Source organism: Tursiops truncatus, chromosome 11 (assembly GCF_011762595.2).
Source record: "Tursiops truncatus isolate mTurTru1 chromosome 11, mTurTru1.mat.Y, whole genome shotgun sequence".
Classification (NCBI taxonomy): Eukaryota; Metazoa; Chordata; class Mammalia; order Artiodactyla; family Delphinidae; genus Tursiops; species Tursiops truncatus.
The window spans coordinates 13807-29601 of NC_047044.1; the positions used below are offsets into that span (position 1 = coordinate 13807).

Genomic DNA, 15795 nt, shown 5'->3' on the forward strand with positions numbered 1-15795 from the left:
CTGGTCAGGGAACTAACATCTGGCAAGCTGCACGCTGCAGGCAAAAAAAATTTTTTAATTAAAAATGTGTAAAAAAGAGTGTAGTGAGATAAAGAGCGGGAGTCAGATGAAACTTTGAAAGGATGCTGATTGAAAGGCCAAGTGCCTCCTGAAGTTTGACTCTCAAGTGGTCCAGACAAATTGAGGACTTGCAGAGGAGGAGTCATATGATGCTACTGGAATGTTCATTTGTTTCTTTGTTTAAATGGGGTTTATTATTTTTTAAAGAAGTTTTGAATTCACGGCAAAATTGGGCAGAGTACAGAGAGGTGCCACGTGCCCCCTGCTCTGCTGTTACTGCTCTCTCCATCCACCCCCTCCCCCCCACCCACACAGGTGCTCAGAGTTTCCCTCTCCCCAACTAGCCTATCAACATTCTGTGTGTTGGTCATTATCACTGAATCTACATGGACACATCATGGTCATCAGAGTCCAGAGTTTACACTAGGGTTCACTGCTGGTGTTGTACATTCTATGGGTTTTGACAAATGTATCTCGCCATGAATGTATCACAATGAATAGTTTCACTGCCTTGAAAGTCCTCTGTGCTTGAGCTGTTTATCATACCCCACCCCTTAACCCCGCCACAAACCCCTAGCAACCCACCCTTTCCGTGGTTCGCCTTTTCCCGAATGTCATAGGTAGTTGGTACCCTAAGCTGTGGCACCTTTCCAGATTGGCTTCTTTCAGTGAGTGACATGCAGTTAAGGTGCCCCACCTGTCACCCCGTGGCTCCCTCTCTCTCTCATTTTTCTTTTCAGTGCTGAAGAACATTCTGCTGCATGGATGGAGCCCCGTCTATCTGTCCATTCACCTCCCGAAGGACATCTTGGTTGCTTCCAGGTTCTGGCAGTTATGAATAAAGCTACCGTAAACGTCCAGATGCAAGTTTCTGTGTAGATGGAAGCATTCGACTCATTTAGGTCCATCAGTACCAAGGAGTTTGAGGGCTGGATCGTAGAGGAAGAATGCGTTTCATTTTGAAAGACGCAGCCCACGTTCACAGAGCTTCTGAAGATGGTCGCTGAGAGCATGTCAGCATGCTGAGGAGTCAAGCCAAGGAAGGAGGTAGAATTCAAAGGTGCCGGCGGGGAAGATGTGGCCGAGACCGAACCTGACCTCCACCCTCTTAGAGCTGACGGCTGGTCCTGAGAATTAAATGGGCGTGAAACAGACTCACAGGAGGGAACCATACACATTTATTTCCCACAAGTTTTCCCTGACCCAGGGCCCCCTCCTAAGGAAATGAAGAAAGACCCAGAGAAGTGGCAGAAATTCTTTTCTGTTGGGTTGAACACAGAGGCGATTGTGGAAAAGGAACTACACTATGTGGGGAGGCTAAGGAGGTTGAGAATTAGGTTGAACAAGGTCTGTTTGTACAGAATTCTTTCACTCTCCACTGTCTGCCCTTGACGATCGCAATGTCACTCTACTTCCAGCAGAGGGAAGGCGTCTTGCTGGGGGTGGGGCAGGGGGACATGTTATCTGCTGCTTCCAGGAAGGAAGAGGAGAAGGCTCAGAACGCCCTTCTGCACCTGCTGTATTGGGGGGGGGGGAGTTGTTTTTGCTTTGTTTTTTGTTTGTTGTTTGTTGTTTTTTTTTCTGCGGTACACGGGCCTCTCACTGTTGTGGCCTCTCCCGTTGCGGAGCACAGGCTCCGGACGCGCAGGCTCAGCGGCCATGGCTCACGGGCCCAGCCGCTCCGCGGCACGTGGGATCTTCCCGGACCGGGACACGAACCCGTGTCCCCTGCATCGGCAGGCGGACTCTCAACCACTGCGCCACCAGGGAAGCCCTGCTTTGTTTTTTGAAGTGTCCGTAGCTCAAGACAATATTCTGGTTTCCTTTACATCTAAGTCCTTTCCCTGGGGTTAGGCTTCTGACAAGAGGAGGGACACATGTTTCTGACATGACGGGCTGGGCAGGCAAGGAGGGATAAGATGGGATGGGTGCGGGCCTGTGCCTGTTCTCTTCTCATGTGTTGGGAAGATGATTCTGCTCTTGCCAAATGGGATCTAACTTCTCCATGAACGATCTAGCAAGATATCAGCTGAAAAGAGGAAGAGTAAAGTTCAGTAAAATGTAGAAGATTGCTGATAGATGCTGGGGTCTCCTGAGCAGTGATTTTATCGGAGACACATGCACATCTCTGGTCTCTGAACCACCATGTTTAAGGCCGATTTGGTGTGTAGGTCATTTTCAATGTACGGTGGTACCATCAGGCCACTTTGGGGTACTGTCTCCGGCTAACCTGAGTGGTGCCGTCGTGCCCACATAAGACGGGGCTCACCCGGGGTTGGCATGGTGCCAGAGAAAGGGAGACAGCGGTATGTCATTGAGCTTAAGGTATTTCTAAGAGAGTGGCTCTCTGGAGAGGTTGAGGTAGAAGGAGGCCAGCTGGATGTCTGTCTGCTTGTTTGTTGGGTATTGGGGGGGAGGGGCGTGTGCTGTTTATTTTCTGGATGAGGCGAAAGAACTCTTCAAGTAGAGGTGTTTGTACAAGGGGTCTGGCAGGATGGGAGGGTGGGGCTCGGTCCATGTACCAAGATATCTAGAGAATCTATAGTGGCTCAGACTCAGGCCTTTTCTCATAAACAGGCAGGGAGAGGAGTTGGCTTTGTCATCACAAAGCTAACTAGCACCACAGTACTCACGACAGAAGGTTCCCAGAATGAACTGATTTGCAGGAGCCAACACACACAAACTGGAAAAGCATTCCTCATAACCAAGGCCGGAGAATACCTGTGGTCCAAAAACCTCTTGAAGATCAATGTTCTAAAAAGAGAGCAAACACATGCAATTCCACTGAGAGGCCGTGCATATGGCCAGTGTATGTGAGAGATGCTCAGCCTCTCAGATGGGACACATGCAAACATAAACACTGTGGAGGCAGCTTTCGTCACCATCACGCTGGCAGGTTTCTAGTCTGGTGACCACCAGCCCAGGGGACAAAGTGAGGAAGAAGAGGCCCCAGCAGATCCCCTAGAGGGAAGAGTGACCAGACACTCCTCTCTGGGAGAACAGTGTGCAGGACCCATCAAAGTCCCACAGGTGCGTCCCTTTACTAGCAGTGATGATTCTTAGACTTGATCCCACTAAAATTCTTGCCCAATTTTTCAGAGATGTCATTTCAAGGGTATCCATCCCAGTACTGGTTGAAATAGTAGGGAACTGGCAACAACATGAATGTTCATGGAGAGGGGATGGGATCCATCATTTCTGGTCCACATGGACGAATGAATGCTTTGCAGCTAGGAAAGTGGGGACAGGGTGTGTACCTCATGAAAGGGGAGACCTCAGGATTCTCTTAGGTGGGAAGCATGAGGACCAACCATCTGCAGCCTGGATCCCATCTGTAAGACCACAAAGAGGTGAAATAAACAGAGATGTCAATAAATCTGCTTGTGTGAGAGACAGAGATAGAGAGAGACAGGAGAGAGACAGAGCCTGAGAGAGGTGCACCAAACCATTCATGATGGTCACCTCTGGGGGTGGGATTTGCAAACCTCTTCTCTTCTCCTTTAGGTGGTATTTCAATTCTTTATAATATGTGTATATCACTTTATAATATGCGTATAATTCTAAAAAGATTAAAATCATGTTAAGTGTGATCCATTTATCACTCATCGTTGGAATAATTAAAGTAACATCATTTCATGTTTTAAAGATTTATTACAAGGACAGTAACCACTTATGAGGGTAAAATAATGAATTCTAAAGGAATTAAAAATCAAATAGGGCTTCCCTGGTGGCGCAGTGGTTGAGAATCTGCCTGCCAATGCAGGGGACATGGGTTCGAGCCCTGGTCCGGGAAGATCCCGCATGCCGCGGAGCAACTGGACCCGTGAGCCACAATTACTGAGCCTGCATGTCTGGAGCCTGTGCTCCACAACAAGGGAGGCCGCGATAGTGAGAGGCCCATGTACCGCGATGAAGAGTGGCCCCCGCTTGCCACAAGTAGAGAAAGCCCTCGCACAGAAACGAAGACCCAACACAGCCATAAGTAAATTAATTAATTAATTAAAAAAAGAATCAAGTAAAGAACAAAAGCTATTGGTGACTCAGTTCCAGGCCAGCTAGGCAGCAGTGAATGGCAGGGTTGGGGCAAGTTTCTCCCGGAGGTTGTATATGTTCTGAATCAGCATCCAGTAGAGGTGAGGGAAATGTGGGTAAGACTTGTACACTGAAAACAACAATTGCTTGTTGAAAGAAACTAAGAGAGAGCTAAATTCATGGAAAATAATCCCATATTCATGGATCAGAAGGCTTAATTCTATTAAGACGGCAATACTCCACAAATAAAGATTCAAGTCAATCCCTACCAAAATTCCAGGTGGTGTTTTGCAGAAATTGACAAGCAGTCTAAAATTCATGTGGAAAAAGGGCTCAGAATAGATCAAAGAATCTTGAAGAACAAAGTTGGAGGTATGGAGAGCCAGACAGAACCCCATGGTTGGTATAAAGACAATTTAAGCTGAAGATACTTGAGATTCAATAGATGCAGGAAAAAAAGAGCTTTCTTGGAGCTTCCCTCATCTGAATAAAAGCAGAAACTTCTGAGAAATGACCACTGCTGTAAATTCCCTCTTCAGGGTGGCTTCTATTCCCAGGAGAGAGACCAAGAGTAAACCCACCATAAGTCCCTTCTGTGAGGTGTTTTATGACCCTGAAGAAGACGCAAACATTATCACAAACTTTCTCATATCCCATTGTTTTCCGAAGAACCTGTTTGTCTTTCCTGAAGAAACCTCTCTGTTCTTCCCATAGAAGCCAATTCTCCCCTCACCCTTTCCCTGCTAAGTTAGGTTATAAGCCTTTGACTCTCATTATTTAGCACAGAGTGACTGTTTTGGTTGGCTCCTGTGTGCATGGAAACAAACATTTTCTCCTGTTAACCTGTCTTCTCTAAGTTTAATTTACAAGCCCCAGCCACTAATCCTGAGAAAGTCGAGGGAATTGTTTTCTTTTTTCACAGTTTTGGTGAACACAAAGGGAAGGCTGGGGCACACCACTCACTCCAGAGGCTGTGATGGATTCTCAGGACGTCTGAAAGAACAAAGAAAAGGTAATAATTCTGACTAAGTCAGCCTCCCAGATATCTGCTCTGACTGGGTCAAATGAGGGCAGTGACAATCTCTCCTTGTCTTCTCCTTTGCTCATCTAGACTGGCATGAGGAAACACTTGGGGGGACCTCTTCTCTGGGCGTTGTGATTTTGCATGGCCCTCAGTTCTGGGTCCTCTCAGTGTCCTTTCCCTCCAGGTACAGCATTGCTTTCCCGTTTGCCCCATTTGGTATCCTGGGAGATTGGCCTGGATCCATTGAGAGTGTTCCCTCTGTGTCTTTCCTCCTGCAAGGAACACTGGTTGTATAGCCTGAGTGTACTGGCAGCCAACTGTCACATTTGGGTCCTTAGAATTTGTAGTTGGTTGTCCAGAAATGTGGGTTGCACCCCACTTGAGGCTGATGTGCTACTTAAGGGGCTGCCAGCTCTCAGGGACTCATGTAGTCTTTATTTCTTTTGGCTGTCTTTGGGAGTGACTCTGTATCACGGCTGCTCTTTTTTCAACCTCTTTAGTGACATCTTTTTGTCCATTGTTGAGCTATAATAAGGCTTATTGGTTTTGAGGCACGTTTAGGAATAAGTATACCTTTGGAAACCGCCTGGGAGGGGAAAAAAGGGTTCAATACAGGAGAATTTACTGGTTGTCCTGGCCAAACACCTGATAAGATATTTGCAAGGATATTTTTAAAAGGTTCTCATCCCCTAATTGTCCATCGACAGATGAATGGATAAAGAAGATGTGGCATATATATACAATGGACTATTACTCAGCCATAAAAAGGAACGAAATTGAGTTATTTGTAGTAAGGTGCATGGACCTAGAGTCTGTCATATAGAGTGAAGTAAGTCAGAAAGAGAAAAACAAATACCGTATGCTAACACATATATATGGAATCTAAAAAACTGATGCTGATCAACCTAGTGGCAGGGCAGGAATAAAGACGCAGATGTAGAGAATGGACTTGAGGACACAAGGCTGCAAGGAGAAGCTGGGACGAAGTGAGACAGTAGCATTGACATATATACACTACCAAATGTAAAACAGATAGCTACTAGGAAGCTGCTGCATAGCACAGGGAGATCAGCTCGATGCTTTATGACGACCTAGAGGGGTGGGATAGGGAGGGTGGGAGGGAGGCCCAAGAGGGAGGGGATATGGGGATACCTGTATATGTACAGCTGATTCACTTTGTTGTACAGCAGAAACTAACACACATTGTAAAGCAATTATACTCCAATAAAGATGTAATAAATAAATAAATGTTCTCACCCTAAAACAAATATCCTATTGAAACCTCTCAGATGATCAAATTTTTTAAAAAGACGAAGAAGTATCATAGCGAGCCTAAGATCACTTCCTTAACAAAACAAAAGAACGGAAATCAGATTTAGAGGAAAAAATAAAATCCATGTACACAATCAACCATCACCCCATATATATACACTCTGCTCATGCCATTCTTCAGATGCCCCTGGAGAAAACCCTCTCCGAGACTGCAAATGGCCAGGTCCTTGGCCAGAACCTCCTGCTAATTTTCAGAACTTGGCCCCATTGGAGGCTGCTCTTCAGGCCTGAGAGGAGTGATTTGTGAGGCCTCCTCTGCTAAGACCACCTGGGCTAAAATGGAACCATGCACTCTGAGCGAGACAGAGCACGCCAAGCCTTTGTGGTAGGATTCGTGAAAACATCCCAAAGGCACACAGCTCTAATCCGCACACGAGAATTCTTTGATTTACATCTTAGTTGGAAATCTTCTCCTTGTTATAAAGAGGCAAATCCAAGATAGTGAAGTCGGATGGACAGTTCAGCCTCTTGAAATGATCACGGAGCAAGATATGCAATTCCTTGAAGAATTAAAAACAACCATCCTTGCTTTACTAATCTCATCTGCACGAAACAGAAATGCAGCTGTAGGAGGAATTCAAAGCCCACCCACCCTTCTTATCGATATGAAAGTCTCCACTTTCTTCTCATGTCTGGGCGTTGGGAAGAGAACTGTCCGACACTCCAGAATGAAGATAAACTTAAATAGTAATTGCCCTACATCTCTGATAACAGGAAATATGCCCCAGAAATTCTTATTTTAAATGCTTCCATCCTTCCCCAGGCCCTTCTCCCAGCAAGAGCTGTGTCTTTAAATGTGAACATCCAAGGAAATAACTCTAAGTTGAGGGTGTCTTGCCTTTAATTGTGCTTCTTGCCTCCTGTCATAAAACATGAGACATTTCAAAAATATATCATGGACTTCCCTGGCAGTCCAGTGGTTAAGACTCCGGGCTTCCACTGTGGGGGGCACGCGTTCGACCCCTGGTCGGGGAAACTGCATGCCACTTGGTGCAGCCAAAAAAACAAAAACAAAAACAAAAATATATTATTATTAAGGATATTTGAACACGATTTACAGTATTCAAGATATTCAACTAGTCTCAAGGTTGATAATGTTTCTTGAAAAAAATTAGACATTTATTTCTTCACCTCATAAGTGCAATTAACACCCCCTCCCCCCACAAAAAAAATCCGCAATGCTTTCTTGCCTATCATGCCCAACCGTTGAACAGTAACTTACTCCACTAAAATCACTACCTGAGACCAGAAAGGAAAAAGCTAATTGTAGACAAACTAGATATTTTATCCACTCAGATTGATTTAAAAAAAGAAAAACAAGATGGATACATAGTATTTCCAGAAATTCCACTGTCCAGAATTCAGTCCACAGCCTCCATAAGATTACATATCAGGGCAAATCAAAAATCTGAAAAGTCTTCTCCCCATATATTAGTGAAAAGCTTTAGCTCTCGCTAGGCAAGCAATCTTTGTCTTCCCTCCGCCAGAAACACAGTTCAGAGTCTGCTATTTCACAGAAACAGATGATTTTGTATGACTCCGTTTTACTGACTCACGGCCAAAATTTTGGAAATTTCTCTATATGCACTTGTCTGGATGATTATGTATGTCTCTTATTATGGGGGGGTCCCCATCCAAGAACCTAGGAGGGTAGAGGGAGAATTATTCTTCCTCCCATTCACATGTAATGAAATACTATTCAGAAATAGGAAGGAATAAACCATCAACCCATGCACAAAACATGGGTGAATCTTACATGTCTATTGCTAAGTGAAAGAATCCAGTCTGAAGAGGCTGCACACTGTATGACCCCATTTGTATGACATTCTGGAACAGGTAAAACAGAGATGGTAAACAAGTTATGGGGTGGGCATTGAAATATTCCACATGATAATTTAATGTTGGATACCTGCCACTATGCATTAGTTTAAGCCCATGGATTTTTACAACCCAACACGTAAATAATATATAATCAAATTTAGTTATTTAGGATATGGGAGTTTCACAGGATGGAATAGAGAATGTGACAAGGAATCTAACTGATTTAGAAGTACACAAAACTCACTGTTGGTGGGGTGAGGTGTGGGCGGGCCAAAGGTACTTGACCTAATTAACCATGGAAAACAATGGAATCTGTAGAACGAAGGCGAAATGTACCATCCATAAATACTGGAGTCTCAGCTCCTTCCCATGGTGATAGAAGCTAACAATACTGAAACTACTAAACCTGTAATCTGGGCGGAGCAATGGAGCAAGCAACGAGCTCAATAAATGACGGAGGTGGGAGCCAGTTATCTTACACTCGGAGTGGGAAGTTTCAGATAAGCAAAGGAGGACGGTTACAGTAGCCATGTAATAATGGACAGATTATATTTCCTCAATTTTAAAAACTTCTGTGCATCAAAAGGTGATATACAGAGAGGGAAAATACAGCTCACAGAATGGAAGAAAATATTTGCACATCATATATCTGACAAGAGTCTGTTCTTCAGAATATATCAAGAACGTTTACAAATCATCAACAAAAAGACAACCCAATTTTTTTAGTGGAAAAGGACTTGAAGAGGCACTTCTCTAGACAAGAAATACAAATAGTCAATAAATTCTTAAAAAGACCTCAAACATCAGTAATCATAATGGAAATGCAAGTTAATACCGCAGTGCAATCCCCCTTTACACATACTAGAATGGTTATTTAAAAAAAATAGAAAATATCAAACGTTGCCAACAATGTAGAGAAATTGGAACTCTTAAGCATTGCTTGTGGAAATGGAAAATGGTGCAGCCTATGTGTACATTTTTGACATTTCCTCAAAAAGATAAAAATACAGTTACCAGGCTTCCCTGGTGGCTCAGTGGTTAAGAATCTGCCTGCCAATGCAGGGGACACGGGTTCGACCCCTGGTCCGGGAAGATCCCACATGCGGCGGAGCAACTAAGCCCGTGCGCCACAACTATTGAGCCTGCGCTCTAGAGCCCTGAGCCCCAACTACTGAGCCCTCGAGCCACAACTACTGAAGCCCGCGCACCTAGAGCCTGTGCTCCACAACAAGAGAAGCCACTGCAATGAGAAGCCCGCGCACCGAAACGAAGAGTAGCCCCCACTCGCCGCAAGTAGAGAAAGCCCGCGCGCAGCAACGAAGACCCAATGCAGCCAAAAATAAATAAATAAACTTATTAAAAAATATACCTATACAATTACCTTATTACCTTATGGTTCAACAACTCCACTCCTAGATATAGACATCAAAGAATTGAATAATAGGTGTTCAAACAAACAAAATATATATATATATATATATATATACGAATATTCATAGCAGCACTGTTCACAAGAGCCAGAAGGTAGAAGTGACTGAAATGTCCATCAAAGGGTGAATGGATAAACAAAATGGGTAGATCCATAAACTATCCTATTATTCTACTATACAAAGAAATTAAGTAAAATGGCGCAGCCGCTGTGGAAAACAATACGGCAGCTCCCCAAACACTTAAGCAGTTAACGTACGATCTGTCAATTCCACTTCAGGGCATAGACTCAAGTATTTGAAAGCAGTAAGTAGAACGGTTATTTGTACAACCATATTCATACCAGCATCATTCACAATGGCCAAAAATGTGGAAGCAACCCACGTAACCATCGACTGATGAACAAATAACAAAACGTGGTATATGATATGATTCAGCCTTTAAAACTAAGGTAATTCCCACACATCACACACATGATGAAACTTGAAGTCACCATGCTAAAACTAAGCTGGTCACAGGACAAGTATTACATGATTCCACTTATATAAGGTATCCAGATAGGTCAAATTCGGAGACAAAGACAATGTGGTTGCCAGGGGCTGAGCGGAGTTAGTGTGTAATGGACAGAGAGTTTCACTTGCGGAAAATGAAGAAGTCCCAGAGACGGATGGTGAGAATGATTGTACGACAATGAGAGGCAGCTAATGCCGCAGGACTGTACACTTAAAACGCTTAAATGGTAAATGTCATGTTACACATTTCTAATCACAATGATAAAAAAAGTTAAGTACTGATATGCATTACAACATGGGTGAACACTGAGCTCATCCACAGCCAAAGGCTCACAGAAGAGGCCACCAAACACAGACTCGCATCATGTGCTCTAAACCCCTGAAGACTGTAAAAATAAGGGGAAATCTCAGTAACGATTCCAGAAAAAGAAAACTGGGTCAGGATGCAAAGAGACATTTCCAAACAGCTGGAAAACCTGCTGAAAGTTGAAGTGGGCCTGTGGATTAAATTATAAAGTGGAAACCTTTTGATTTACTCATTTTGGGGTTATATGCTGGCTCCTGGGGAGAGTGTCCCTATTTTGGGTAAAATAAACTGGAATATTTCATGTGAAGTGGCAAATGTGAGCACTTTTTACTGTTATTGAAAGTGTTCTGTATGTTTGAAATGACTGGGAAGTAAATTACTTTTTAAAACAACCATGACAATACCATGTCAGAAAAGCAGAGGAGATATCAAACCCTAACTCTGACCCCTAACCCTAACCCAACTAATGGTCCAGTTCAACCTTTCATTCATGAGTGACCCTTAGAGAGTGCCGTCCTCCTAGAGGTGTCAGGGAGATGGGGAAAAAAGGAGAGAAATGTGGGCCAGTTACCCTTAACGCTAACATAACCCTCAAACCCTAATCCCTCATCTCTATGCCTAAATTCACTACTCCTAACCCTAACTCTAACCCTAACCCTGTAACCCTCTAACTCTAGCCCCTAGACCCCTTGGCCCTAGCCCTAGTCCTAAGCCCTAAATCCTAAAACCTAGCTTTTGTCCTAGCCCTAACCCTAGCCCTATCCTGTACTCTAACCCATACCCTAACTAACCCATACTCCAACCCAAACCTGAACCCTAGTCCCTGACTCTTAACCCTTGAACCCTATCTCTAACTTCTGATCCCTGAACCCTATCCTAGATCTTGGACCCCCGACCACTGTCTCAAACCCTGATCCTGACCCTAACTACTAAACCCTAACTTCTCACCATAATCCTAATCTAAGATAATTAAAGAGAATAAGAAACAGCCAGAAAAGCAAGAAGGAAACCGAGAGAATGTGGTATCGAAAAAAGCAGTCGAATGCTGCTGAGAGTCTGGTATAGCTAAGCCTGGAATGTACTCACTATATTTGGCACCAGAGACATCACTGATGACATTGGCATGTGCAATTTCTGTAGTGTTGGGCATTCAAAGTAGGCTGGAGTGGGCTTGAATGAATGGGAGTGACCAAAGAAGGCAGAGGCTCAGCTGTGATGACATGCAACTTCAAAGAGTAGCAAAAGTAATAATAATAATAATAATAATCTATTCTGGGGGAAGGGGAGCAAAGATGTTGGTATCAAAGTCCGAAGTGTCTGGCTGTGAACTTCACCAGCCACCAATGAAAATACACCCCCAAAAGAGAGTACCTGGTAGCCTTCCAGTTTACGGTCCAGCATGCAAGGAGTTCAGAAGTTGACACTCTGTCCTAACAAGTAAGAAGCTAAACTGAAAAACCACCAGCTATTCTTAGAGAGGTGAGGTCACAGAGCAAACCACTGCCCCCCAAAATGAAGAGAAAGACAGGCAGAGCAGAAACCCACAAGTAGAAACACATCGCAGGAACCAGCATCAGGAAAGGTAAACCTACCTACTGTAATTGACAAGTCACTGAACACTCAGTGTGGACAAATCTGAGAGCTAAAAACTCCAGGGTGGGCCCAGTCTTAGGGGAGCTCCCACACTTTTGTGAGTTTTACCTCCAGGAGAGCTCCAGGTCTTCACAGTGAATATTGGAGAAAAATCCCTCATGCTTCCAGCAGAAGGAAAGGAAAAATAACTACTTTAAAATACACCAGGGCATTCTGTTCTTAACAAGCCTGCCCTCAGGAGAAACCATTTTGCCAGAGCCTGACCTGTTGGGTTTTATGAGAGCTCAACCAAACTGACAGAAGAGAAATACTCAACTCCAGCTAGCTCTATCCATCCTGTCCCACCTTAGGAGGGAAAAAACTGGTGAAGTTCACAGTCCAGGGGCACAGGCTCACCAAAGACTGAGGCCTAGTCACAGGACTACAGAGCACTTCTGTTCTCCCACATCTAACATCACATTACTAAGGCCTATTTACTACAGTTCCTTTTACTTAGTACATGTCCAACTTTCAACAAAAATTACAAGGCATACTCAAAAGCAAAAAACATAGTTTGAAGAGACTGAACAAGCATCAGAACCAGAGTCAGATATGGCAAGAATTTGGAATTATCAGATTGGGAATTTAAAACAATATTTATTAATATGCTAAGGGATTTACTGGAACAAATAAATAACATGGATAATGTAAGAACAGAAATGGAATTTTTAAGAATTAGTTAAAAAGAAATGTTAGAGATCAAAAATACTGTAACAAAAATGAAGAACATTTTCGATGGGCTTATTAGGATCCGGGTTGTGGCTGAGGAAAGAATCTCTGAGCTTGAGGATATAAAAACCAGGACAGAATATCCAAGACAAAAGGTGTAACATACACATAATGGAAATACCAGAAAAAAACCCAGAACAGAACAGAAGCACTAAAGCCTGAGAATTTCCACCAAATTAATGTCAGACACAAAAACAGAGACCCAGGAAGCTCAGAGAACACCAGCAGGATAAACGCCACCAAAAAAAAAAAAACACACCTAAGCATACCATATTCAAACTTCAGAAAAACTAACATACAGAAAAAACCTTGAAAAAAACCACAGGGAAAAAACATCTTACCCATGAAGTAACAAAGGTAAGAATTACATACTTCTCAGAAGCCAGGAACGCAAGAAGAGAGTGGAGTGAAGTACTTACAGTACTGAGAGAAAAAACCACGAAGCTAGAATTCTATGCTCTATGAAAGTATCTTTCAAAAGTGAAAGAGAGGGCTTCCCTGGTGGCGCAGTGGTTGGCAGTCCGCCTGCCGATGCGGGGGGCGCGGGTTCGTGCCTCGGTCCGCGAGGATCCCGCATGCCGCGGAGCGGCTGGGCCCGTGGGCCCGTGGGCCATGGCCGCTGGGGCTGCGTGTCTGGAGCCTGTGCTCCGCGGCAGGAGAGGCCACAGCAGTGAGAGGCCAGTGTACCGCAAAAAAAAAAAAAAAAGTGCAGGAGACTTTTTCAGACAAACAAAAATTGACCTGCCTTGCAAGAAATGTTATAAAGAAGTTCTTCAGAGAGAAGGAAAATAATGTAGATCATAAACTTGGATCCACATCTACCATCAGAGGATGAATAAGTGAAGGTAAAACTTTTCATTTAATTTTTCTTTTTCTCAGTTGCTCTAATAGATAACAGTTTATTCAAAATAATAATGTCAACAATGCATTCAGTTATGTGTGCTTATATATAAGTGAGATAAAGGACAGGTGGAAAGAATAGGAGTATTTCATTATTATAAGGCACCTGCACTACCTGTGAAGTGGTATAGTGTTATTAACCGGACTTGAATATTTTATAAATGTACATTTCAAACTCTAGGGCAACCATCAAAAATGTAAAAACAAAATAAGCATGATTGATATGACAGGAGAGGGGAGGAAATGGAATCATATAAAATTAAAATGCTCAATTAAAACCCCAAAAGGCAAAAAAAAAAAAAAAAAAAGTAGGAAAGACAAAATAGGAAAAAAAGAACAAGGGCAACAAATAGAAACTAGGAACAAATAGATAGATATTAATCAAACAATATCAATAATCACTTTGAATATCAATTGTCTAAATATACCAATTACAAGACAGATTGTCAGAGTGAATCAAACAACAAGACCCAGCTATCTGCTGTCTAAAGTAAATGCATGGAGAAAGATATATCATACTAACACCAATTAAAAGAAATCAGGAGTAGCTATCTTAATTTCAGATAGAGAGGACTTCAGACCAAGGAAAGTTATCAGAGATAAAGAGAGGTATTACATAATGATAAAGGGGTCAATATTTCAAGAAGACATGCAATCCTTAATGTATGTACCAAACAACAGGGTGTCAAACTACTTGAGGCAAAAAGAAGAACAGCAATGAGAAACAGATGATTCCAGTATTATTTTGAGACTTCAACACCCCTCTCTCAGAAATGGACACAGCCAGCAGACAGAAAATCAGTGAGGACGTAGCTGAACTCAATAGCACCTTCAATCAACTGGATATAATGGACATCTATACACTACTTCATCCAACAACAGCAGAATACACATTCTTCTCAAGCTCACATGGAACATATGCCAAAATAGACCACATTCTGGGCCATGAAACACAACTTAACAAATTTAAAAGAATACAAATCATACAATGACTACTCTAATTCCGTTCCAAAAGGCTCTTTTGCCAGACAGCCTTTGAGTGGGGACTTTCCCTAGGTTGGCACCTAATTACCCGCTGAAGCCCAGCTCACTTCCCCTGTTGCTTTCTCTCGGCGTCCTGCGCACTTTCTTCAGAGGGTTTGTCTGTAATTTTATTACAACAGCTAGTTGATTTACACGTCTGCCCCACTGGAAGGTCAGTTCCAAGATGGCAGCTCTGTTGCTCTCCGCTGTACCCTCAGTCCCCACAAGGAATGCCTGTCTTAGCCCACAGCTGCCCTCAACAGGTACTTCTTGAATAAATCAATGAATGCCCCTGAGCCGGCATCTCACTGCCGAGCTGTGTGGAGGGAGAACTAGGTTCCCTGATAAACCTGGCTCAGTCGTGGCTGTCGCAATTCTCGGTTAACAACAATGGGACTTCCCTGGTGGCGCAGTGGTTAAGAGTCCGCCTGCCAATGCAGGGGATACAGTTTCCATCCCTGGTCCGGGAAGATCCCACATGCCGCAGAGCAACTAAGCCCGTGCGCCACAACTATTGAGCCTGCTCTCTAGAACCCGCGAGCCACAGCTGCTGAGCCCTCGTGCCACAACTACTCAAGCCCGTGTGCCTAGAGCCCGTGCTCCGCAACGAGAAGCCACTGCAATGAGAAGCCCGCGCACCGCAACGAAGAGTAGCCCCCTCTCGCTGCAACTAGAGAAAGCCCGCGCGCAGCAACAAAGACCAAAAATAAATAAACTTTTTTTTTAAAAAAAGAAAGAAAAATATGCTCAGAATCGCCCCAAGAGAGAATTACAAACTTTAGAAATCACCTAGTCTTCTGCCTCCCACACATGAGGCCCCACCCCACCCCCCACTTTCCCCAGCGCTGCTCTGCGCCCCTTCCATCACCCCCAAAGAAGCCCCGCACTCGGGCACCAACGCCCACACAAGACTCCGGCCCCACACCTATGGTCCACCCACCGCACCTGAGCACCCTGCCCCACACGCCACAGGCCCCGCCCCCACGCCTCAGGAA

General features: G+C 43.9%; 1 long non-coding RNA gene across 1 annotated transcript; it reads right to left on the bottom strand.

Moving 5' to 3' along the window:
• Positions 1-377: 377 nt before the first annotated feature.
• On the bottom strand, positions 378-15579 carry LOC117314129 (uncharacterized). Its single transcript, XR_004528779.2, has 3 exons — positions 3318-15579; positions 2694-2814; positions 378-1187 (listed from the first exon to the last, which is right to left on the bottom strand). It is a non-coding gene; the product is annotated as an uncharacterized lncRNA (long non-coding RNA).
• Between the last annotated feature and the right edge of the window lie 216 nt (positions 15580-15795).